Source organism: Phalangium opilio, unplaced genomic scaffold (genome assembly GCF_054372755.1).
Source record: "Phalangium opilio isolate 3A_F unplaced genomic scaffold, DU_Popi_V2 ptg000352l_1, whole genome shotgun sequence".
In the NCBI taxonomy this organism is placed as follows: domain Eukaryota; kingdom Metazoa; phylum Arthropoda; class Arachnida; order Opiliones; family Phalangiidae; genus Phalangium; species Phalangium opilio.
Window position 1 is genome coordinate 9,361,931 of NW_028324228.1, and position 24,382 is coordinate 9,386,312.

The 24,382-nt window shown below is 45.1% G+C and overlaps 7 non-coding genes across 7 annotated transcripts; all 7 read right to left on the reverse strand.

Moving 5' to 3' along the window:
* Window positions 1-6,761: 6,761 nt before the first annotated feature.
* TRNAN-GUU (transfer RNA asparagine (anticodon GUU)) lies at window positions 6,762-6,834 on the reverse strand. The gene has a single exon. It is a non-coding gene; the product is annotated as a tRNA-Asn (tRNA).
* A 2,883-nt stretch (window positions 6,835-9,717) lies between these two features.
* On the reverse strand, window positions 9,718-9,790 carry TRNAN-GUU (transfer RNA asparagine (anticodon GUU)). The gene has a single exon. It is a non-coding gene; the product is annotated as a tRNA-Asn (tRNA).
* A 74-nt stretch (window positions 9,791-9,864) lies between these two features.
* Window positions 9,865-9,937, reverse strand: TRNAK-CUU (transfer RNA lysine (anticodon CUU)). The gene has a single exon. It is a non-coding gene; the product is annotated as a tRNA-Lys (tRNA).
* Window positions 9,938-11,184: 1,247 nt separating this feature from the next.
* On the reverse strand, window positions 11,185-11,257 carry TRNAN-GUU (transfer RNA asparagine (anticodon GUU)). The gene has a single exon. It is a non-coding gene; the product is annotated as a tRNA-Asn (tRNA).
* Window positions 11,258-11,476: 219 nt separating this feature from the next.
* On the reverse strand, window positions 11,477-11,549 carry TRNAN-GUU (transfer RNA asparagine (anticodon GUU)). The gene has a single exon. It is a non-coding gene; the product is annotated as a tRNA-Asn (tRNA).
* Window positions 11,550-12,649: 1,100 nt separating this feature from the next.
* TRNAI-GAU (transfer RNA isoleucine (anticodon GAU)) lies at window positions 12,650-12,722 on the reverse strand. The gene has a single exon. It is a non-coding gene; the product is annotated as a tRNA-Ile (tRNA).
* An 11,371-nt stretch (window positions 12,723-24,093) lies between these two features.
* TRNAI-GAU (transfer RNA isoleucine (anticodon GAU)) lies at window positions 24,094-24,166 on the reverse strand. Its single transcript has one exon. It is a non-coding gene; the product is annotated as a tRNA-Ile (tRNA).
* Window positions 24,167-24,382: the final 216 nt, after the last annotated feature.

Consider the following 24,382-nt stretch of genomic DNA (forward strand, 5'->3'; position numbering starts at 1 on the left):
AAAATGAAGAATATAGAACATTTATTTTGTATCAAAAAATATTTTGGTGCTAAGATTGCTAGGTATTGTTGTTGAGATAATTGTTTTACATGTTTTAAATGAGACTAAAACTTCCACTATTGTGTCTAAAAAGTGTTATTGGCAATGTATATTTTTTAAATATAAACAAATGCTGTTTAGTTTATACGCCCCCTATTTGTGAAAGACCTTTTTTACGCACTTTTATCATTCTTTATTTGAATTTCAAAGGTAGTACTTTATAATTCAATCTTCTGTAATAACTTTCTTCGGAAAATAATATTTCAAACGTTACAGAGTCTTGCAAGGGGATTGCTTTTGCGGATCTTTGTGAGTATTTAACTGAATAATAAAATGAATAATAAAATGGAGGAAGATAATAATTTAAGTAAAGAGGAAATCAGGAAACGTAAAGCGAGGGAAAGAATGAGGGCAAAAAGGTCAGATCCTGAAATTAGGAAACGAGAAAATGAAAGGAGAAGAGTGTTAGCAGCTGAAAAAAGGCTGTTTCGGGAACAGGATCTAGCAAACCCAATTTTGGTCCTACCGCGAGGCCAGTTGGCCATGATTCTGCGAAAGATGATGCATTAAATAAAAGCTCTATTGAAAGTACTGTAAGCGTAGGCATATCTATTAATGAGGAACCCAATAATGTACAAAATGATAATGCTAATATTAGTGAAATAATCGAGGGCGATGAACAAGTACCTTGTACGTCCCATGGTAATGTCTATCCCTTAGAAAGATTAAGAATCTTGAGACAAAATGAAGAACGCAATAAGAGAGAGTCGCTAGGTAAGGGGAAAAAGCGAGAGAATGAGTCACATTGTGAAATTGAAAATCAGGGTGGTATATTTACCAAGAAATTAATAAGGGTTGATGAAAGGTATAAAGCAAGCGAACGTGTAAGAAATCAGATAAGTAAGGCTACTGAACGCCAAGATCCAAATTATAGGGAAAGAGAACGTGCCAGAAACCAATTGTATAAGTCGGCTAAACGTCAAGATCCCGAGTATAGAGATGTTGAACGTGATAGAAACCAGGCTTGTAAGGCTGCTAAACGCCAAGATCCCGAGTTTAGAGATGTTGAACGTGCTAGAAACCAGACTTGTAAGGCGGCTAAACGCCAAGATCTCGAGTATAGAGATGTTGAACGTGGTAGAAACCAGACGGGTAAGGCGGCTAAACGCCAAGATCTCGAGTATAGAGATGTTGAACGTGGTAGAAACCAGACGGGTAAGGCGGCTAAACGCCAAGATCCCGAGTATAGAGATGTTGAACGTGATAGAAACCAGGCTTGTAAGGCTGCTAAACGCCAAGATCCCGAGTTTAGAGATGTTGAACGTGCTAGAAACCAGACAGGTATGGCGGCTAAACGCCAAGGTCCCGAGTATAGAGATGTTGAACGTGATAGAAACCAGGCTTGTAAGGCTGCTAAACGCCAAGATCCCGAGTTTAGAGATGTTGAACGTGCTAGAAACCAGACAGGTATGGCGGCTAAACGCCAAGATCCCGAGTATAGGGATGTTGAACGTGCTAGACAAAGATCTTCAGCCGCAGATAGGCGAGCAAACCCCTCGCTTATAGAGCAGACCTATTTTGATAGCATAAAAGATGGTCCAACGTGACCGTGTGAAGGATGTTCAAATCTTTTTTTAAGTTATCTGGCACCATTGTAAAGTCCATAGATTTTTTGTCAGTCCCTGGTATTGAGCAAAGAGAGTTGAATGATGAAATATTTTTGTGTAGTACTTGTTCTAAAAGCGTTAAGAGAAAGCAAATTCCAAAATTTTCAAGGGAAAATGGATTTGTGTTTCCTGAAATACCCGCGCAATTAAGTAACATAAGTAATTTAGAAGAAAGAATGATATCACCACGAATACCATTCATGCAAATACGAAGGTTAGGGTGTGACCAACAACGTGGTATTAAAGGAAATGTGGTTAACGTCCCTATAAATGTCGAGTCCACCGCCTCGGTTTTACCCAGGTTACCTCGAGACACGGATACTATTCAAATTGAGTTTATGAGAAGAATGCAGTATAACACACCCTATTTGTACGAAACTTAGAGACCCAAAGTCATTTTAGAGGCCCTGAACGTTCTGGTAAGAACGCCTTTGTATGTTAAACATGGAATTACCGTTAAGAGTGAAATATTAGACCCCATTCCTGAAGAACTTGAATTTATTGTTGACGAAAATGACCGTCAGGTAAATCAAGTTGATGTATCAGGAGATAATCCAGTAGCGCCAATAAACGCAGAGAATGATAGCGATGATATGTGGAATGAACCCAACGAAAGTAGTTCGTTAACAGTTGGGAATCAAGACACATTATTAGTTTCTTTAAGTAATTTCTTGCCAAGTAATACCATGCATGTTAAGTTTTCTCCTGGTGAAGGTCAAACCCCAATGTCGTTACTCTTTGACGAGGATGCGGAAGAATTGTCATTCCCGAGCATTTACGTGGGTCAAAAAATGAACCTTAAGGTTAAGGGAAGTTTTGGTGATATTTTTAAATGGGAGCTTCGTAATATTGATAGGCGCTGTGCTAAAAATCCTTCGAAATTGTTTTACTCTTTTGTCAAATTGGAAACCTTGAAAGTTAGTCAATCTATACAGGTTTGCATGAGGAAAACTAAAAGAACAGATGGGTCGAATTATACTGCTGGACTTTTAGCCTCTGCAGGTTCTCTTGATGCTTTAATTAAGCAGGATGATGGTTTTAGGGTTTTAGAAAGACTACAGAGCTCGCCTTCTTATTGGCAACACAGACAAAAGGAATTGATGGGTATGATTAGACAGCTTGGTACGGCTACCTTTTTCATAACGTTTTCGGCTGCCGAAAGTAAATGGCCTGAGCTACTGAATATTTTGAGACTAACCTCTGGGCAGGAGAGTTTACCTAACGATGATATTAATAATTTAAGTTTTTTGGAAAGGGCAAAATTGATTCAGGATGATCCTGTTACTTGCGCTAGATATTTTGACCACCGTTTTCGGGCTTTGCTTAAGGCGTTACAGAAATTAGGTCCTCTTGGCGTTATAGAAGACTATTATTTTAGAGTTGAAATACAGCAAAGAGGTTCGCCCCACCAACATGGTTTGATTTGGATAAAAGATGCTCCAAAACTTAAAAATGATCTCTCAAATGTTAAGGAAGTAGAGGAATTTATTGATAATGTTATTTCTTGTGCTGCTGAGCACAATGACGAACATTTAGATTTGTTAACACGATTACAAATTCACAAACACACAACGACTTGTAGAAAGAAGGTCGATAATAATTCCGTTTGTCGTTTTGGAATCCCGTTTCCACCTATGCCCAGAACCATAATTTACGACCCTAGTTTAAGAGAGCTTGGTAGCGTACAGGAAGAACTCAGATGTAAGGCAAGGTCAAAGAGATTGTATGAGATGTTGCAATCGAAAGAAAAAGAGTTTTGGGTAGATAGTTTTGAGGAGTTGCTAGCTAAGTTGGGTTGGTCAGAAGTGGAATATATTTCTGCCGTTACTTATGACCTCAAAAGGAAAACAGTTTTGTTGAAAAGACACCCTAAAGATACTAGAGTTAATCCTTACAATCCGTGCGCTTTGCGTCTTTGGCAGGCGAATATGGACATTCAATTCGTTCTTGATGCTTACGCACTGGTTATGTATATTGTATCATATATAGGAAAGTCTCAAAGAGGGATGTCTTTGCTTCTGCGCGAAGCTTCTAAACAGGCAAAAAATCATAAATGTTCAGTAAAACAGAAGTTGAAACTAATTGCTAATCAGTTCTTGAATGCCCACGAGGTAAGCGCTCAGGAAGCGGCTTACTGTGGTTTACAAATTCCTGTGTCCAGGTGCAGCCAATGCCCCTGAAAATCGTGTACACAATCTTAAGAGTCAATCTGAACTTGAAGAACTACCAGCAGACAGTAATAATGTTTTTGCCTCTGGGATGCTAGAACATTATGTTCAAAGGCCAGAGGAACTAGAGTTAATAACGTTAGCTCAATTTGGTGCCTGGTACGAATATTCCAAAGCCCGTAGAGTGACTAAAGCCGCCCACGATCATGTTGATGAGGGAGAGAGCAATGAGGTTGAAGCTTGTGGTAAATGGCTGAAACTTAAAGATGAAACAGGGTTTATTAGGAAACGTGGCCGTGCTAAAATTATTCGGTACAGAAAATTCAATTTAGAAAAAGATCCCGATAACTTTTATCGTGAACAATTAATGTTGTTTAAGCCTTGGCGCGATGAAAGTAATGATATTTTGACAAAGGATATGAAATCAGAATATGAGCTTTGTCGCGAAACTATTAATGAAGTTAGGAAAGAATTTCACAATGAAATTGACGAAGAAGCCGTAGAACAGGCTGTAGCTGATTTTGAAAATGGAGAAATTCAAGTGGATGTTACTAATATCCAGCCTGAATTAGAACATAGAAATGAAGTTGATAGATCTTTAGCTATGGATGATTCCGATTTTTTAATTAATACGGTTCAAGAACCTGTAGGAAATATTAATAGAGAAATTATTGATGGCAATGCCGAAAATACTGTTGCTCCGTCAATTACCTTAATTAATGACTCTGAGTACAACGCCCTTCTTAGAAAATTGAATTAAAAAAAAAGAGATATATTACCATGTTTTGTATCATGTAAAAAGCAAAGAAACTCCGTTGCGCCTCTTTGTTACAGGGGGCGCTGGTGTGGGGGAAAGTCTTTTGATTAGTGCTATATTTGAATCTGTGTCAAGGTTTTACAACAAACAACCTGGGAGTAATCCATCGCAAGCGAAAGTAATCCGTTGCGCACCTACTGGCAAGGCTGCCTTTAACATAGGTGGGGCATCTTTGCACAGTACTTTTAGTTTACGCGTTAGCGCTAACCTTCGAGCCAAGGAAGCTCAGAAATGAAATGGACGTCAGGTATCGTGGAAAAGATCTGACTTTTTACGACACATCTGAGACTTCACAACACCGCTCCCGGATGGGCTCGAACCACAAACCTTTTGAATAACAGCTAAACGCGCTAACCATTGCGCCACGGAAGCCCTAAGATTAAATGTTCGTCAGGTATTTTTAAAAAACTCTGAATTTTACGTTACATCTAAGACCTCACAACAGCGCTCCCGGATGGGCTCGAACCACCACCTTTCGGTTAACAGCCGACAGCGTTAACCATTGCGCAACGGAAGCCCAACTATTAAATGTTCGTCAGGTATTGTGGAAAAACTTTGGATTTTTACGTTACATGTGAGATTTCACAACACCGCTCCCGGTTGGGCTCGAACCACCAACCTTTCGGTTAACAGCCGAACGCGCTAACCATTGCGCCACGGAAGCCCAAAAATTAAATGTTCGTCAGGTATTGTGGAAAAACATTGGCTTTTTACGTTACATCTGAGACCTCACTATACCGTTCCCGGATGGGCTCGAACCACCAACCTTTCGGATTACAGCCGAACGAGCCAGCCATTACGCCACGGAAGCCTAAAAATTAAATGGTCGTCAGGTATTGTGGAAAAACTTTTATATTTTGCGTTACATCTGACACCTCATAACACCGCTCCCGGGTGGGCTCGAACCACCAACCTTTCGGTTAACAGCCGAACGCGCTAACCATTGCGCCACCGAAGCTTATAATTTAAAACGTTGTCAAGTATGGTGGAAAAACTTTGACTTTTTATGTTACTTAGAACACTTCACACTAAGGCTCCAGCGTGGGTTCTAACCACCAACCTTTCGGTTAACAGCCGAACGCGCTAACCTAACCATCGCGCCACAGAAGCATAAAAATTAAATGGCCGTCAGGTATTGTGGAAAAACTTTGACTTTTTAAGTTACATCCGACACCTCACAACACCGCTCCCGGGTGGGCTCTAACCACCAACCTTTCGGTTAAAAGCCGAAAGCGCTAACCATTGCGCAACGGAAGCCCAAAAATTAAATGGTCTTCAGGTATTGTGGAAAAACTTTGACTTTTTACGTCACATCTGAGACCTCACAACACCGCTCCCGGATGGGCTCGAACCACCACCCTATCGGTTAACGGCTGAACGCACTAAGCATTGCGCCACGGAAGCTTAGAATTAAAAATGTTGTCAAGTATGGTGGAAAAACTTTGACTTTTTATGTTACTTAAAACATTTCACACTAACTCTCGAGCGTGGGATCTAACCACCAACCTTTCGGTTAACAGCCAAACGCCCTAACCTAACCATCGCGCCACAGAAGCCTAAAAATTAAATGGCCGTCAGATATTGTGGAAAAACTATGACTTCTTAAGTTACATCTGACACCTCTCAACACCGCTCCCGGGTGGGCTCGAACCACCAACCTTTCGGTTAACAGCCGAACGCGCTAACCATTGCGCCAACGAAGCCCAAAAATTAAAAGGTCGTCAGGTATTGTGGGAAAACTTTGGCTTTTTACGTTACATCTGAGACCTCACTACACCGTTCCCGGATGGGCTCGAACCACCAACCTTTCGGATTACAGCCGAACGAGCCAGCCATAACGCCACGGAAGCCTAAAAATTAAATGGTCGTCAGATATTGTGGAAATACTTTTATATTTTGCGTTACATCTGACACCTCATAACACCGCTCCCGGGTGGGTTCGAACCACCAACCTTTCGGTTAACAGCCGAAGGCGCTTACCATTGCGCCACCGAACCCCAAAAATTAAATGGTCGTCAGGTATTGTGGAAATACTTTTATATTTTGCGTTACATCTGCACCTCATAACACCGCTCCCGGGTGGGCTCGAACCACCAACCTTTCGGTTAACAGCCGAACGCGCTAACCATTGCGCCACGGAAGCCCAAAGATTAAATGTTCGTCAGGTATTGTGGAAAAACTTTGACTTTTTACGTTACATCTGAGCTGAGACCTCACAACACCGCTCCCGGATGGGCTCGAACCACCAACCTTTCGTTAAACGGCCGAACGCACTAAGCATTGCGCCACGGAAGCTTATAATTTAAAATGTTGTCAAGTATGGTGGAAAAACTTTGACTTTTTATGTTACTTAAAACATGTCACACTAACGCTCCAGCGTGGGATCTAACCACCAACCTTTCGGTTAACAGCCGAACGCCCTAACCTAACCATCGCGCCACAGAAGCCTAAAAATTAAATGGCCGTCAGGTATTGTGGAAAAACTTTGACTTTTTAAGTTACATCTGACACCTCACAACACCGCTCCCGGGTGGGCTCGAACCACCAACCTTTCGGTTAACAGCCGAACGCGCTAACCATTGCGCCACCGAAGCTTATAACTTAAAATGTTGTCAAGTATGGTGGAAAAACTTTGACTTTTTATGTTACTTATAACACTTCACACTAACGCTCCCGGGTGGGCTCGAACCAACAACCTTTCGGTTAACAGCCGAACGCGCTAACCATTGCGCCACGGAAGCCCAAAGATTAAATGTTCGTCAGGTATTGTGGAAAAACTTTGACTTTTTACGTTACATCTGAGACCTCACAACACCGCTCCCGGATGGGCTCGAACCACCAACCTTTCGTTTAACGGCCGAACGCACTAAGCATTGCGCCACGGAAGCTTATAATTTAAAATGTTGTCAAGTATGGTGGAAAAACTTTGACTTTTTATGTTACTTAAAACATGTCAAACTAACGCTCCAGCGTGGGATCTAACCACCAACCTTTCGGTTAACAGCCGAACGCCCTAACCTAACCATCGCGCCACAGAAGCCTAAAAAAAAAATGGCCGTCAGGTATTGTGGAAAAACTTTGACTTTTTAAGTTACAACTGACACCTCACAACACCGCTCCCGGGTGGGCTCGAACCACCAACCTTTCGGTTAACAGCCGAACGCGCTAACCATTGCGCCACCGAAGCTTATAATTTAAAATGTTGTCAAGTATGGTGGAAAAACTTTGACTTTTTATGTTACCTATAACACTTCACACTAACGCTCCAGCGTGGGCTCTAACCACCAACCTTTCGGTTAACAGCCGAACGCGCTAACCATTGCGCAACGGAAGCCCAAAAATTAAATGGTCTTCAGGTATTGTGGAAAAACTCTGAATTTTACGTTACATCTAACACCTCACAACACCGCTCCCGGGTGGGCTCGAACCACCAACCTTTCTGTTAACAGCTGAACGCGCTAACCATTGCGCCACCGAAGCCCAAAAATTAAATGGTCGTCAGGTATTGTGGAAAAACTTTGGCTTTTTACGTTACATCTGAGACCTCACTACACCGCTCCCGGATGGGCTCGAACAACCAACCTTTCGGTTAACAGCCGAACGCACTAAGCATTGCGACACAGAAGCTTAGAATTTAAAATGTTGTCAGGTATTGTGGAAAAACTTTGACTTTTTACGTTACTTATAAAACTACACACCTACGCTCCCGGGTGGGCTCGAACCACAAACCGTTTGGTTAACAGCCGAACGCGCTAACCTAACCATCGCGCCACGGAAGCCTAAAAATTAAATGGCCGTCAGGTATTGTGGAAAAACATTGACTTTTTACGTTACTTATAAAACATTAGAACAACCGTTCCCGGGTAGGCTTGAACCACCAACCTTTCGGTTAACAGCCGAACGCGCTAACCACCACCAAGCTCAAAAATTAAATGGTCGTCAGGTATTGTGGAAAAACTTTGGCTTTTTACGTTACATCTGAGACCTCACTACACCGCTCCCGGATGGCCTCGAACCACCAACCTTTCGGATTACAGCCTAACGAGCCAGCCATTACGCCACGGAAGCCTAAAAATTAAATGTTCATCAGGTATTGTGGAAATACTTTTATATTTTGCGTTACATTGACACCTCATAACGCCGCTCCCGGGTGGGCTCGAACCAACAACCTTTCTGTTAACAGCCGAACGCGCTAACCATTGCGCCACCGAAGCCCAAAAATTAAATGGTCGTCAGGTATTGTGGGAAAACTTTGGCTTTTTACGTTACATCTGAGACCTCACTACACCGCTCCCGGATGGGCTCGAACAACCAACCTTTCGGTTAACAGCCGAACGCACTAAGCATTGCGACACAGAAGCTTATAATTTAAAATGTTGTCAAGTATGGTGGAAAAACTTTGACTTTTTATGTTACTTAAAACATGTCACACCAACACTCCAGCGTGGGATCTAACCACCAACCTTTCGGTTAACAGCCGAACGCCCTAACCTAACCATCGCGCCACAGAAGCCTAAAAATTAAATGGCCGTCAGGTATTGTGGAAAAACTTTGACTTTTTAAGTTACATCTGACACCTCACAACACCGCTCCCGGGTGGGCTCGAACCACCAACCTTTCGGTTAACAGCCGAACGCGCTAACCATTGCGCCACCGAAGCTTATAATTTAAAATGTTGTCAAGTATGGTGGAAAAACTTTGACTTTTTATGTTACTTATAACACTTCACACTAACGCTCCAGCGTGGGCTCTAACCACCAAACTTTCGGTTAACAGCCGAACGCGCTAACCATTGCGCAACGGAAGCCCAAAAATTAAATGGTCTTCAGGTATTGTGGAAAAACTCTGAATTTTACGTTACATCTAACACCTCACAACACAGCTCCCGGATGGGCTCGAACCACCAACCTTTCGGTTAACAGCCGACGGCGTTAACCATTGCGCAACGGAAGCCCAAATATTAAATGTTCGTTGGTACTGTGGAAAAACTTTGGATTTTTACGTTACATGTGAGATTTCACAACACCGCTCCCGGGTGGGCTCGAACCACCAACCTTTCGGTTAACAGCCGAACGCGCTAACCATTGCGCCACGGAAGCCCCAAAATTAAATGGTCGTCGGGTATTGTGGAAACACTTTGGCTTTTTACGTTACATGTAAGAGCTCACAACACCGCTCCCGGGTGGGCTCGAACCACCAACCTTTCGGTTAAGAGCCGAACGGGCTAACCATTGCGCCACAGAAGCCCAAAGATTAAATGTTCGTCAGGTATTTTTAAAAAACTCTGGATTTTTACGTTACATGTGAGATCTCACAACACCGCTCCCGGGTGGGCTCGAACCACCAACCTTTCGGTTAACAGACGAACGCGCTAACCATTGCGCCACGGAAGCCCAAAGATTAAATGTTCGTCAGGTATTGTGGAAAAACTTTGACTTTTTGCGTCACATCTGAGACTTCACAACATCGCTCCCGGATGGGCTCGAACCACAAACCTTTTGAATAACAGCTGAACGCTCTAACCATTGCGCCACGGAAGACCAAAAATTAAATGTTCGTCAGTTATTTTTAAAAAACTCTGAATTTTACGTTACATCTAAGACCTCACAACACCGCTCCCGGATGGGCTCGAACCACCAACCTTTCGGTTAACAGCCGACGGCGTTAACCATTGTGCAACGGAAGCCCAAAGATTAAATGTTCGTCAGGTATTGTGGAAAAACTTTGGATTTTTACGTTACATGTGAGATCTCACAACACCGCTCCCGGGTGGGCTCGAACCACCAACCTTTCGGTTAACAGACGAACGCGCTAACCATTGCGCCACGGAAGCCCAAAGATTAAATGTTCGTCAGGTATTGTGGAAAAACTTTGACTTTTTACGTCACATCTGAGACTTCACAACACCGCTCCCGGATGGGCTCGAACCACAAACCTTTTGAATAACATCTGAACGCTCTAACCATTGCGCCACGGAAGACCAAAAATTAAATGTTCGTCAGTTATTTTTAAAAAACTCTGAATTTTACGTTACATCTAAGACCTCACAACACCGCTCCCGGATGGGCTCGAACCACCAACCTTTCGGTTAACAGCCGACGGCGTTAACCATTGTGCAACGGAAGCCCAAAGATTAAATGTTCGTCAGGTATTGTGGAAAAACTTTGGATTTTTAGGTTACATGTGAGATTTCACAACACCGCTCCCGGGTGGGCTCGAACCACCAACCTTTCGGTTAACAGCCGAACGCGCTAACTATTGCTTCACGGAAGCCCAAAAATTAAATGTTCGTCAGGTATTGTAGAAAAACTTTGACTTTTTACGTCACATCTGAGACCTCACTACACCGCTCACGGATGGGCTCGAACCACCAACCTTTCGGTTAACAGCCGAACGCGCTAACCATTGCGCCACGGAAGCCCAAAAATTAAATGGTCGTCGGGTATTGTGGAACACTTTGGCTTTTTACATTACATGTGAGAGCTCACAACAACGCTCCCGGGTGGGCTCGAACCACCAACCTTTCGGTTAACAGCCGAACGCGCTAACCATTGCGCCACGGAAGCCCTAAGATTAAATGTTCGTCAGGTATTTTTAAAAAACTCTGAATTTTACGTTACATCTAAGACCTCACATTACCGCTCCCGGATGGGCTCGAACCACCAACCTTTTGGTTAACAGCCGACAGCGTTAACCATTGCGCAACGGAAGCCCAACGATTAAATGTTCGTCAGGTATGTGGAAAAACTTTGGATTTTTACGTTACATGTGAGATTTCACAACACCGCTCCCGGGTGGGCTCGAACCACCAACCTTTCGGTTAACAGCCGAACGCGCTAACCATTGCGCCACGGAAGCCAAAAAATTAAATGTTCGTCAGGTATCTGGAAAAACTTTGACTTTTTACGTCACATCTGAGACCTCACAACACCGCTCACGGATGGGCTCGAACCACCAACCTTTCGGTTAACAGCCGAACGCGCTAACCGTTGTGCCACGGAAGCCCAAAGATTAAATGTTCGTCAGGTATTTTTAAAAAACTCTGGATTTTTACGTTACATGTGAGATCTCACAACACCGCTCCCGGGTGGGCTCGAACCACCAACCTTTCGGTTAACACCCGAACGCGCTAACCATTGCGCCACGGAAGCCCAAAGATTAAATGTTCGTCAGGTATTGTGGAAAAACTTTGACTTTTTGCGTCACATCTGAGACTTCACAACACCGCTCCCGGATGGGCTCGAACCACAAACCTTTTGAATAACAGCTGAACGCTCTAACCATTGCGCCACGGAAGACCAAAAATTAAATGTTCGTCAGTTATTTTTAAAAAACTCTGAATTTTACGTTACATCTAAGATCTCACAACACCGCTCCCGGATGGGCTCGAACCACCAACCTTTCGGTTAACAGCCGACGGCGTTAACCATTGTGCAACGGAAGCCCAAAGATTAAATGTTCGTCAGGTATTTTTAAAAAACTCTGAATTTTACGTTACATCTAAGACCTCACAACACCGCTCCCGGATGGGCTCGAACCACCAACCTTTCGGTTAACAGCCGACGGCGTTAACCATTGCGCAACGGAAGCCCAAAGATTAAATGTTCGTCAGGTATTGTGGAAAAACTTTGGATTTTTACGATACCTGTGAGATTTCACAACTCCGCTCCCGGGTGGACTCGAACCACCAACCTATTAGTTAACAGCCGAACGCGCTAACCATTGAGCCACGGAAGCCCAAAAATTGAATGTTCGTCAGGTATTGTGGAAAAGCTTTGACTTTTTACGTCACATCTGAGATTTCACAACACCGCTCCCGGGTGGGCTCGAACCACCAACCTTTCGGTTAACAGCCAAACGCGCTAACCAATGCGCCACGGAAGCCCAAAAATTAAATGTTCGTCAGGTATTGTGGAAAAACTTTGACTTTTTACGTCACATCTAAGACCTCACAACACCGCTCACGGATGGGCTCGAACCACCAACCTTTCGGTTATCAGCCGAACGCGCTAACCATTGCGCCACGGAAGCCCAAAAACTAAATGGTCGTCGGGTATTGTGGAAACACTTTGGCTTTTTACGTTACATGTGAGAGCTCACAACACCGCTCCCGGGTGGGCTCGAACCATCAACCTTCCGGTTAACTGCCGAACGCGCTAACCGTTGCGCCACAGAAGCCCAAAGATTAAATGTTCGTCAGGTATTTTTAAAAAACTCCGAATTTTACGTTACATCTAAAACCTCACAACACAGCTCCCGGATGGGCTCGAACCACCAACCTTTCGGTTAACAGCCGAACGCGCTAACCATTGCGCCACGGAAGCCCAAAAATTAAATGTTCGTCAGTTATTTTTAAAAAACTCTGAATTTTACGTTACATCTAAGACCTCACAACACCGCTCCCGGATGGGCTCGAACCACCAACCTTTCGGTTAACAGCCGACGGCGTTAACCATTGCGCAACGGAAGCCCAAAGATTAAATGTTCGTCAGGTATTGTGGAAAAACTTTGAAATTTTACGTCACATCTGAGACCTCACAACACCGCTCCCGGATGGGCTCGAACCACCAACCTTTCGGTTAACAGCCGAACGCGCTAACCATTGCGCCACGGAAGATCAAAAATTAAATGGTCGTCAGGTATTGTGGAAAAACTTTGACTTTTTACGTCACATCTGAGACCTCAAAACACCGCTCCCGGATGGTCTCGAACCACCAACCTTTCAGTTAACAGCCGAACGCGCTAACCATTGCGCCACGGAAGCCCAAAGATTAAATGTTCGTCAGGTATTGTGGAAAAACTTTGGCATTTGACATTTCGTTTGAGATCTCACAACACCGCTCCCGGGTGGGCTCGAACCACCAACCTTTCGGTTAACAGCCGAAAGCGCTAACCATTGCGCCACGGAAGCTCGAAAATTAAACGGTCGTCAGGTATTCTGGAAAAATTTTGGCTTTTTACGTAACATTTGAGACTTCACAACACGGCAGCTGGGTGGGCTCGAACCACCAACCTTTTGGTTAACATCCGAACGCGCTAACCTTCGAGCCAAGGAAGCTCAGAAATGAAATGGTCGTCAGGTATTGTGGAAAAACTCTGACTTTTTACGTCACATCCGAGACTTCAAAACACCGCTCCCGGATGGGCTCGAACCACAAACCTTTTGAATAACAGCTGAACGCGCTAACCATTGCGCCACGGAAGCCCAAAAATTAAATGTTCGTCAGATATTTTTAAAAAACTCTGAATTTTACGTTACATCTAAGACCTCACAACACAGCTCCCGGATGGGCTCGAACCACCAACCTTTCGGATAACAGCCGACGGCGTTAACCATTGCGCAACGGAAGCCCAAAGATTAAATGTTCGTCAGGTATTGTGGAAAAACTTTGGATTTTTAGGTTACATTTGAGATTTCACAACACCGCTCCCGGGTGGGCTCGAACCACCAACCTTTCGGTTAACAGCCGAACGCGCTAACCGTTGCTTCACGGAAGCCCAAAAATTAAATGTTCGTCAGGTATTGTGGAAAAACTTTGACTTTTTACGTCACATCTGAGACCTCACAACACCGCTCACGGATGGGCTCGAACCACCAACCTTTCGGTTAACAGCCGAACGCGCTAACCATTGCGCCACGGAAGCTCAGAAATGAAATGGTCGTCAGGTATTGTGGAAAAACTTTGGCAATTGACATTGCGTTTGAGATCTCACAACACCGCTCCCGGGTGGGCTCGAACCACCAACCTTTCGGTTAACAGCCGAAAGCGCTAACCATTGCGCCACGGAAGCTCGAAAATTAAACGGTCGTCAGGTATTCTGGAAAAATTTTGGCTTTTTACGTAACATTTGAGACTTCACAACACGGCAGCTGGGTGGGCTCGAACCACCAACCTTTTGGTTAACATCCGAACGCGCTAACCTTCGAGCCAAGGAAGCTCAGAAATGAAATGGTCGTCAGGTATTGTGGAAAAACTCTGACTTTTTACGTCACATCCGAGACTTCAAAACACCGCTCCCGGATGGGCTCGAACCACAAACCTTTTGAATAACAGCTGAACGCGCTAACCATTGCGCCACGGAAGCCCAAAAATTAAATGTTCGTCAGATATTTTTAAAAAACTCTGAATTTTACGTTACATCTAAGACCTCACAACACAGCTCCCGGATGGGCTCGAACCACCAACCTTTCGGATAACAGCCGACGGCGTTAACCATTGCGCAACGGAAGCCCAAAGATTAAATGTTCGTCAGGTATTGTGGAAAAACTTTGGATTTTTAGGTTACATTTGAGATTTCACAACACCGCTCCCGGGTGGGCTCGAACCACCAACCTTTCGGTTAACAGCCGAACGCGCTAACCGTTGCTTCACGGAAGCCCAAAAATTAAATGTTCGTCAGGTATTGTGGAAAAACTTTGACTTTTTACGTCACATCTGAGACCTCACAACACCGCTCACGGATGGGCTCGAACCACCAACCTTTCGGTTAACAGCCGAACGCGCTAACCATTGCGCCACGGAAGCTCAGAAATGAAATGGTCGTCAGGTATTGTGGAAAAACTTTGGCATTTGACATTGCGTTTGAGATCTCACAACACCGCTCCCGGGTGGGCTCGAACCACCAACCTTTCGGTTAACAGCCGAAAGCGCTAACCATTGCGCCACGGAAGCTCGAAAATTAAACGGTCGTCAGGTATTCTGGAAAAATTTTGGCTTTTTACGTAACATTTGAGACTTCACAACACGGCAGCTGGGTGGGCTCGAACCACCAACCTTTTGGTTAACATCCGAACGCGCTAACCTTCGAGCCAAGGAAGCTCAGAAATGAAATGGTCGTCAGGTATTGTGGAAAAACTCTGACTTTTTACGTCACATCCGAGACTTCAAAACACCGCTCCCGGATGGGCTCGAACCACAAACCTTTTGAATAACAGCTGAACGCGCTAACCATTGCGCCACGGAAGCCCAAAAATTAAATGTTCGTCAGATATTTTTAAAAAACTCTGAATTTTACGTTACATCTAAGACCTCACAACACAGCTCCCGGATGGGCTCGAACCACCAACCTTTCGGATAACAGCCGACGGCGTTAACCATTGCGCAACGGAAGCCCAAAGATTAAATGTTCGTCAGGTATTGTGGAAAAACTTTGACTTTTTACGTCACATCTGAGACCTCACAACACCGCTCACGGATGGGCTCGAACCACCAACCTTTCGGTTAACAGCCGAACGCGCTAACCATTGCGCCACGGAAGCTCAGAAATTAAATGTTCGTCAGGTATTGTGGAAAAACTTTGACTTTTTACGTCACATCTGAGACCTCACAACACCGCTCACGGATGGGCTCGAACCACCAACCTTTCGGTTAACAGCCGAACGCGCTAACCATTGCGCCACGGAAGCTCAGAAATGAAATGGTCGTCAGGTATTGTGGAAAAACTTTGACTTTTTACGTCACATCTGAGACCTCACAACACCGCTCCCGGATGGGCTCGAACCACCACCCTTTCGGTTAACAGCCGAACGCGCTAACCATTGCGCAACGGAAGCTCAGAAATTAAATGGTCGTCAGGTATGTGGAAAAACTTTGACTTTTTACGTCACATCTGAGACCTCACAACACCACTTCCGGATGGTCTCGAACCACCAACCTTTTGAATAACAGCTGAACGCTCTAACCATTGCGCCACGGAAGCCCAAAAATTAAATGTTCGTCAGTTATTTTTAAAAAACTCTGAATTTTACGTTACATCTAAGACCTCACAACACCGCTCCCGGATGGGCTCGAACCACCAACCTTTCGGTTAACAGCCGACGGCGTTAACCATTGCGCAACGGAAGCCCAAAGATTAAATGTTCGTCAGGTATTGTGGAAAAACTTTGGATTTTTACGATACCTGTGAGATTTCACAACTCCGCTCCCGGGTGGGCTCGAACCACCAACCTATTAGTTAACAGCCGAACGCGCTAACCATTGAGCCACGGAAGCCAAAAATTAAATGTTCGTCAGGTATTGTGGAAAAGCTTTGACTTTTTACGTCACATCTGAGATTTCACAACACCGCTCCCGGGTGGGCTCGAACCACCAACCTTTCGGTTAACAGCCGAACGCGCTAACCAATGCGCCTCGGAAGCCCAAAAATTAAATGTTCGTCAGGTATTGTGGAAAAACTTTGACTTTTTACGTCACATCTGAGATCTCACAACACCGCTCCCGCGTGGGCTCGAACCACCAACCTTTCGGTTAACAGCCGAAAGCGCTAACCATTGCGCCACGGAAGCTCGAAAATTAAACGGTCGTCAGGTATTCTGGAAAAACTTTGGCTTTTTACGTAACATTTGAGACTTCACAACACGGCAGCTGGGTGGGCTCGAACCACCAACCTTTTGGTTAACATCCGAACGCGCTAACCTTCGAGCCAAGGAAGCTCAGAAATGAAATGGTCGTCAGGTATTGTGGAAAAACTCTGACTTTTTACGTCACATCCGAGACTTCAAAACACCGCTCCCGGATGGGCTCGAACCACAAACCTTTTGAATAACAGCTGAACGCGCTAACCATTAAGCCACGGAAGCCCAAAAATTAAATGTTCGTCAGATACTTTTAAAAAACTCTGAATTTTACGTTACATCTAAGACCTCACAACACAGCTCCCGGATGGGCTCGAAACACCAACCTTTCGGATAACAGCCGACGGCGTTAACCATTGCGCAACGGAAGCCCAAAGATTAAATGTTCGTCAGGTATTGTGGAAAAACTTTGGATTTTTACGATACCTGTGAGATTTCACAACTCCGCTCCCGGGTGGGCTCGAACCACCAACCTATTAGTTAACAGCCGAACGCGCTAACCATTGAGCCACGGAAGCCAAAAATTAAATGTTCGTCAGGTATTGTGGAAAAGCTTTGACTTTTTACGTCACATCTGAGATTTCACAACACCGCTCCCGGGTGGGCTCGAACCACCAACCTTTCGGTTAACAGCCGAACGCGCTAACCAATGCGCCTCGGAAGCCCAAAAATTAAATGTTCGTCAGGTATTGTGGAAAAACTTTGACTTTTTACGTCACATCTGAGATCTCACAACACCGCTCCCGGGTGGGCTCGAACCACCAACCTTTCGGTTAACAGCCGAAAGCGCTAACCATTGCGCCACGGAAGCTCGAAAATTAAACGGTCGTCAGGTATTCTGGAAAAACTTTGGCTTTTTACGTAACATTTGAGACTTCACAACACGGCAGCTGGGTGGGCTCGAACCACCAACCTTTTGGTTAACATCCGAACGCGCTAACCTTCGAGCCAAGGAAGCTCAGAAATGAAATGGTCGTCAGGTATTGTGGAAAAACTCTGACTTTTTACGTCACATCCGAGACTTCAAAACACCGCTCCCGGATGGGCTCGAACCACAAACCTTTTGAATAACAGCTGAACGCGCTAACCATTGCGCCACGGAAGCCCAAAAATTAAATGTTCGTCAGATACTTTTAAAAAACTCTGAATTTTACGTTACATCTAAGACCTCACAACACAGCTCCCGGATGGGCTCGAAACACCAACCTTTCGGATAACAGCCGACGGCGTTAACCATTGCGCAACGGAAGCCCAAAGATTAAATGTTCGTCAGGTATTGTGGAAAAGTTTTGACTTTTTACGTCACATCTGAGATTTCACAACACCGCTCCCGGGTGGGCTCGAACCACCAACCTTTCGGTTAACAGCCAAACGCGCTAACCAATGCGCCACGGAAGCCCAAAAATTAAATGTTCGTCAGGTATTGTGGAAAAAATTTGACTTTTTACGTCACATCTGAGACCTCAAAACACCGCTCCCGGATGGTCTCGAACCACCAACCTTTCAGTTAACAGCCGAACGCGCTAACCATTGCGCCACGGAAGCCCAAAGATTAAATGTTCGTCAGGTATTGTGGAAAAACTTTGGCATTTGACATTACGTTTGAGATCTCACAACACCGCTCCCGGGTGGGCTCGAACCACCAACCTTTCGGTTAACAGCCGAAAGCGCTAACCATTGCGCCACGGAAGCTCGAAAATTAAACGGTCGTCAGGTATTCTGGAAAAATTTTGGCTTTTTACGTAACATTTGAGACTTCACAACACGGCAGCTGGGTGGGCTCGAACCACCAACCTTTTGGTTAACATCCGAACGCGCTAACCTTCGAGCCAAGGAAGCTCAGAAATGAAATGGTCGTCAGGTATTGTGGAAAAACTCTGACTTTTTACGTCACATCCGAGACTTCAAAACACCGCTCCCGGATGGGCTCGAACCACAAACCTTTTGAATAACAGCTGAACGCGCTAACCATTGCGCCACGGAAGCCCAAAAATTAAATGTTCGTCAGATATTTTTAAAAAACTCTGAATTTTACGTTACATCTAAGACCTCACAACACCGCTCCCGGATGGGCTCGAACCACCAACCTTTCGGTTAACAGCCGACGGCGTTAACCATTGCGCAACGGAAGCCCAAAGATTAAATGTTCGTCAGGTATTGTGGAAAAACTTTGGATTTTTACGATACCTGTGAGATTTCACAACTCCGCTCCCGGGTGGGCTCGAACCACCAACCTATTAGTTAACAGCCGAACGCGCTAACCATTGAGCCACGGAAGCCAAAAATTAAATGTTCGTCAGGTATTGTGGAAAAGCTTTGACTTTTTACGTCACATCTGAGATTTCACAACACCGCTCCCGGGTGGGCTCGAACCACCAACCTTTCGGTTAACAGCCGAACGCGCTAACCAATGCGCCTCGGAAGCCCAAAAATTAAATGTTCGTCAGGTATTGTGGAAAAACTTTGACTTTTTACGTCACATCTGAGATCTCACAACACCGCTCCCGGGTGGGCTCGAACCACCAACCTTTCGGTTAACAGCCGAAAGCGCTAACCATTGCGCCACGGAAGCTCGAAAATTAAACGGTCGTCAGGTATTCTGGAAAAACTTTGGCTTTTTACGTAACATTTGAGACTTCACAACACGGCAGCTGGGTGGGCTCGAACCACCAACCTTTTGGTTAACATCCGAACGCGCTAACCTTCGAGCCAAGGAAGCTCAGAAATGAAATGGTCGTCAGGTATTGTGGAAAAACTCTGACTTTTTACGTCACATCCGAGACTTCAAAACACCGCTCCCGGATGGGCTCGAACCACAAACCTTTTGAATAACAGCTGAACGCGCTAACCATTGCGCCACGGAAGCCCAAAAATTAAATGTTCGTCAGATACTTTTAAAAAACTCTGAATTTTACGTTACATCTAAGACCTCACAACACAGCTCCCGGATGGGCTCGAAACACCAACCTTTCGGATAACAGCCGACGGCGTTAACCATTGCGCAACGGAAGCCCAAAGATTAAATGTTCGTCAGGTATTGTGGAAAAGCTTTGACTTTTTACGTCACATCTGAGATTTCACAACACCGCTCCCGGGTGGGCTCGAACCACCAACCTTTCGGTTAACAGCCAAACGCGCTAACCAATGCGCCACGGAAGCCCAAAAATTAAATGTTCGTCAGGTATTGTGGAAAAAATTTGACTTTTTACGTCACATCTGAGACCTCAAAACACCGCTCCCGGATGGTCTCGAACCACCAACCTTTCAGTTAACAGCCGAACGCGCTAACCATTGCGCCACGGAAGCCCAAAGATTAAATGTTCGTCAGGTATTGTGGAAAAACTTTGGCATTTGACATTACGTTTGAGATCTCACAACACCGCTCCCGGGTGGGCTCGAACCACCAACCTTTCGGTTAACAGCCGAAAGCGCTAACCATTGCGCCACGGAAGCTCGAAAATTAAACGGTCGTCAGGTATTCTGGAAAAATTTTGGCTTTTTACGTAACATTTGAGACTTCACAACACGGCAGCTGGGTGGGCTCGAACCACCAACCTTTTGGTTAACATCCGAACGCGCTAACCTTCGAGCCAAGGAAGCTCAGAAATGAAATGGTCGTCAGGTATTGTGGAAAAACTCTGACTTTTTACGTCACATCCGAGACTTCAAAACACCGCTCCCGGATGGGCTCGAACCACAAACCTTTTGAATAACAGCTGAACGCGCTAACCATTGCGCCACGGAAGCCCAAAAATTAAATGTTCGTCAGATATTTTTAAAAAACTCTGAATTTTACGTTACATCTAAGACCTCACAACACAGCTCCCGGATGGGCTCGAACCACCAACCTTTCGGATAACAGCCGACGGCGTTAACCATTGCGCAACGGAAGCCCAAAGATTAAATGTTCGTCAGGTATTGTGGAAAAACTTTGGATTTTTAGGTTACATGTGAGATTTCACAACACCGCTCCCGGGTGGGCTCGAACCACCAACCTTTCGGTTAACAGCCGAACGCGCTAACCGTTGCTTCACGGAAGCCCAAAAATTAAATGTTCGTCAGGTATTGTGGAAAAACTTTGACTTTTTACGTCACATCTGAGACCTCACAACACCGCTCACGGATGGGCTCGAACCACCAACCTTTCGGTTAACAGCCGAACGCGCTAACCATTGCGCCACGGAAGCTCAGAAATGAAATGGTCGTCAGGTATTGTGGAAAAACTTTGGCATTTGACATTACGTTTGAGATCTCACAACACCGCTCCCGGGTGGGCTCGAACCACCAACCTTTCGGTTAACAGCCGAAAGCGCTAACCATTGCGCCACGGAAGCTCGAAAATTAAACGGTCGTCAGGTATTCTGGAAAAATTTTGGCTTTTTACGTAACATTTGAGACTTCACAACACGGCATCTGGGTGGGCTCGAACCACCAACCTTTTGGTTAACATCCGAACGCGCTAACCTTCGAGCCAAGGAAGCTCAGAAATGAAATGGTCGTCAGGTATTGTGGAAAAACTCTGACTTTTTACGTCACATCCGAGACTTCAAAACACCGCTCCCGGATGGGCTCGAACCACAAACCTTTTGAATAACAGCTGAACGCGCTAACCATTGCGCCACGGAAGCCCAAAAATTAAATGTTCGTCAGATATTTTTAAAAAACTCTGAATTTTACGTTACATCTAAGACCTCACAACACAGCTCCCGGATGGGCTCGAACCACCAACCTTTCGGATAACAGCCGACGGCGTTAACCATTGCGCAACGGAAGCCCAAAGATTAAATGTTCGTCAGGTATTGTGGAAAAACTTTGACTTTTTACGTCACATCTGAGACCTCACAACACCGCTCACGGATGGGCTCGAACCACCAACCTTTCGGTTAACAGCCGAACGCGCTAACCATTGCGCCACGGAAGCTCAGAAATTAAATGTTCGTCAGGTATTGTGGAAAAACTTTGACTTTTTACGTCACATCTGAGACCTCACAACACCGCTCACGGATGGGCTCGAACCACCAACCTTTCGGTTAACAGCCGAACGCGCTAACCATTGCGCCACGGAAGCTCAGAAATGAAATGGTCGTCAGGTATTGTGGAAAAACTTTGACTTTTTACGTCACATCTGAGACCTCACAACACCGCTCCCGGATGGGCTCGAACCACCACCCTTTCGGTTAACAGCCGAACGCGCTAACCATTGCGCCACGGAAGCTCAGAAATTAAATGGTCGTCAGGTATGTGGAAAAACTTTGACTTTTTACGTCACATCTGAGACCTCACAACACCACTTCCGGATGGTCTCGAACCACCAACCTTTTGAATAACAGCTGAACGCTCTAACCATTGCGCCACGGAAGCCCAAAAATTAAATGTTCGTCAGTTATTTTTAAAAAACTCTGAATTTTACGTTACATCTAAGACCTCACAACACCGCTCCCGGATGGGCTCGAACCACCAACCTTTCGGTTAACAGCCGACGGCGTTAACCATTGCGCAACGGAAGCCCAAAGATTAAATGTTCGTCAGGTATTGTGGAAAAACTTTGGATTTTTACGATACCTGTGAGAATTCACAACTCCGCTCCCGGGTGGGCTCGAACCACCAACCTATTAGTTAACAGCCGAACGCGCTAACCATTGCGCCACGGAAGCTCAGAAATTAAATGGTCGTCAGGTATGTGGAAAAACTTTGACTTTTTACGTCACATCTGAGACCTCACAACACCACTTCCGGATGGTCTCGAACCACCAACCTTTTGAATAACAGCTGAACGCTCTAACCATTGCGCCACGGAAGCCCAAAAATTAAATGTTCGTCAGTTATTTTTAAAAAACTCTGAATTTTACGTTACATCTAAGACCTCACAACACCGCTCCCGGATGGGCTCGAACCACCAACCTTTCGGTTAACAGCCGACGGCGTTAACCATTGCGCAACGGAAGCCCAAAGATTAAATGTTCGTCAGGTATTGTGGAAAAACTTTGGATTTTTACGATACCTGTGAGATTTCACAACTCCGCTCCCGGGTGGGCTCGAACCACCAACCTATTAGTTAACAGCCGAACGCGCTAACCATTGAGCCACGGAAGCCAAAAATTAAATGTTCGTCAGGTATTGTGGAAAAGCTTTGACTTTTTACGTCACATCTGAGATTTCACAACACCGCTCCCGGGTGGGCTCGAACCACCAACCTTTCGGTTAACAGCCGAACGCGCTAACCAATGCGCCTCGGAAGCCCAAAAATTAAATGTTCGTCAGGTATTGTGGAAAAACTTTGACTTTTTACGTCACATCTGAGATCTCACAACACCGCTCCCGGGTGGGCTCGAACCACCAACCTTTCGGTTAACAGCCGAAAGCGCTAACCATTGCGCCACGGAAGCTCGAAAATTAAACGGTCGTCAGGTATTCTGGAAAAACTTTGGCTTTTTACGTAACATTTGAGACTTCACAACACGGCAGCTGGGTGGGCTCGAACCACCAACCTTTTGGTTAACATCCGAACGCGCTAACCTTCGAGCCAAGGAAGCTCAGAAATGAAATGGTCGTCAGGTATTGTGGAAAAACTCTGACTTTTTACGTCACATCCGAGACTTCAAAACACCGCTCCCGGATGGGCTCGAACCACAAACCTTTTGAATAACAGCTGAACGCGCTAACCATTGCGCCACGGAAGCCCAAAAATTAAATGTTCGTCAGATACTTTTAAAAAACTCTGAATTTTACGTTACATCTAAGACCTCACAACACAGCTCCCGGATGGGCTCGAAACACCAACCTTTCGGATAACAGCCGACGGCGTTAACCATTGCGCAACGGAAGCCCAAAGATTAAATGTTCGTCAGGTATTGTGGAAAAGCTTTGACTTTTTACGTCACATCTGAGATTTCACAACACCGCTCCCGGGTGGGCTCGAACCACCAACCTTTCGGTTAACAGCCAAACGCGCTAACCAATGCGCCACGGAAGCCCAAAAATTAAATGTTCGTCAGGTATTGTGGAAAAACTTTGACTTTTTACGTCACATCTGAGACCTCACAACACCGCTCACGGATGGGCTCGAACCACCAACCTTTCGGTTATCAGCCGAACGCGCTAACCATTGCGCCACGGAAGCCCAAAAACTAAATGGTCGTCGGGTATTGTGGAAACACTTTGGCTTTTTACGTTACATGTGAGAGCTCACAACACCGCTCCCGGGTGGGCTCGAACCATCAACCTTTCGGTTAACTGCCGAACGCGCTAACCGTTGCGCCACAGAAGCCCAAAGATTAAATGTTCGTCAGGTATTTTTAAAAAACTCTGAATTTTACGCTACATCTAAGACCTCACA